This window comes from Penaeus japonicus, unplaced genomic scaffold (assembly GCF_977035675.1).
Source record: "Penaeus japonicus unplaced genomic scaffold, GWHDUDI00000001_assembly GWHDUDI00000010, whole genome shotgun sequence".
Classification (NCBI taxonomy): domain Eukaryota; kingdom Metazoa; phylum Arthropoda; class Malacostraca; order Decapoda; family Penaeidae; genus Penaeus; species Penaeus japonicus.
Genome location: NW_028234412.1, coordinates 10,981,152 through 10,983,651, shown reverse-complemented (window position 1 = coordinate 10,983,651; position 2,500 = coordinate 10,981,152).

Below are 2,500 nucleotides of genomic sequence, written 5' to 3'. Positions count from 1 at the left end.
GAACGCCTTGCTACAGGACGGGGAAATCGCCCGTAAGGCTTTTGGAGATGGGATTCCCAATTTAGAGGGCAAGGGCGGTCGGGCTCACGTCGGGCAAGGAGGCGCGACGGTGATTTAGTGTTACGTGTGACATCGGGTGAGATAGATTCTTAAATCGTGTTTCTGTCATGCCACCCAGCTGTTCCAGGAAATGTATATATCAGGAGGGATGAACAGCTTGACGGATGCTTGATGAATGCGCCAAACGAACGGGCACATAGGCACAAATATATATTAAGTATGTATTTATGTGTGTATCCAAGCAAACAACACACATACACACACACATTTGTACACACAAGCTCACCACAGACACACACACGCACATACATAGACAAGTGTGTGTGTGTGTGTGTGTGTGTGTGTCTATATATATATATATATATATATATATATATATATATATATATATATATATATATGTATGTGTATATATATATGTGTGTGTGTGTGTGTGTGTGTGTGTGTGTGAGTACATATAGATTTACACACAATCATATCCATATAACCCTTCAAAATGTATTTTTGCAAAAGGAAAATCTTAATCTCTAATAGAAACACGATAGATTTATCTGTTTTTTTTTCCAAACCTTTCCAAAAAAGTCAGAAGGAATTAATATCACCTTTAAACATGAATACAAGAAAAAATAAAAAAGCAAAACAAATACTAGTGATGGGAAACTGTAGACTGTCATCGCCGCTCAGATTACATGGTGACGCTAAGCAGCCCATATCTGAAGGAGAGGAATGCGGAGAAAAAAGGTTTTTAGAACTGAACATGATGTGTGTTGTGTTCATGCTGGCGAAAATATGATTGCATGTGCTTGCATGCACGTAATTCTTATGTGTCTGTTCCTGTATTTTTTTTTTTCTCTCTCTCTCTTTCTCTCTCTCTTTCTCTCTTTCTCTCTTTCTCTCTCTTTCTCTCTCTCTCTCTCTCTCTCTCTCTCTCTCTCTCTCTCTCTCTCTCTCTCTCTCTCTCTCTCTCTCTCTCTGCGCATACGAGTGTGTGTGTGTGTGTGTGTGTGTGTGTGAGTATACGAACACACATACACATGTGTTTAGGTACATATGTCTCTAATATGCACTTATCTATTCTCATTAATATTCATTTTCTAAACAGAAGAGAAATTTCTCTTCGCATCCTTTCCTTTCTTCTCCTACCCTTTTCCAACATCCTCTTTCCTTTAATCTTCTCTTCCTTCCTTGTTATCTTGTCCTTCTTCTTATCTTTCTGCTATATCCGTGTCTCTCCTGTGTATCTAAACTTTATCTATTTTTTTTCTTGTTGCGTCCTTCCTTTTCTGACAATTTTTATTTTTATGTCTTTATTTGTTTGTTTCTTCGTGCTGTTTTAATTCTATTCTTCACTTATCTTTTATGTCTTTCGTTATCTTTATTTTTTAAATTCTTATCTATTTTTGCATCTTCTTATTATCCTTATGATTTTCAATTTATTCTTCACTTATCTTTTATAATTTTAAATATCTTTATCATATTTTTTTTACATCTTATTTTATTTTCAAATATATTTTTCCCAATATCTTCCCATTGCATATTAACTTTTTTTTAAGAGAAAGATCACTTAAAGGAAGGAGGGGGATAGAGAGGGGGAGGGGAGGGGAAGATAGAGAGGTGGGGGGGTACTTCAAGGTCTCCCGAGCCAGGGTTGTGCATTTCTGATCCCGACAAAGGAACCAGAAATTCCTCCCAATAAATATAGGATTCGAGGTTAAGGAATCACGGCAGACACGTCACTGGCAACAGCAACAGAGCTTGAAGTGAGTTTGAATATGAAGTGCTATTTATTTCTGCTATGTATATTACCTCCCCTACACACCCCTTTGTTATGATTTACTATTTAAAATCATATTACTAATTTATGGATATATATCCCTCGCCCCTTCTGCAATCCCTAAGTTATGATATATTATATGATTTTTTTTTTTATAATTGAGTTGTGGATTTATATGCATTGTACATCATCGTTTCATGGATGTGTTTTATCATCATATATTAATATAATCAGATCTCATATACTTTCACTTATCTTTTCTTGCCTTCTCCTCCCTTCTCATTTTCCTGCATTTATATGCATCGGCTATCATAATTTCTAAGATATATCTTCTCATCAGATTTCCCTTTAATCAAATGTCAAAACATCTTTACAACTCAAATTAAATCTTTGGCTTATTATCATCTTTAAATCTTTCTCCTTCTCTCCCTTATCTTTTCTCATCTTTCTCTCACTTCTCCCCTGTTCTTTTCATCTTTCTCTTACTTTTCACCTATTCTTATCATCTTTCTTTCACTTCTCACCTGTTCTTATCATTTTTCTCTCACTTTTCACCCGTTCTTATCATCTTTCTTTAACTTCTCACCTGTTCTTATCCTCTTCTGTCTCACTTCTCACCTGTTCTTGCCATATTTCTCTCACTTCTCACCTGTTCTTATCATCTTT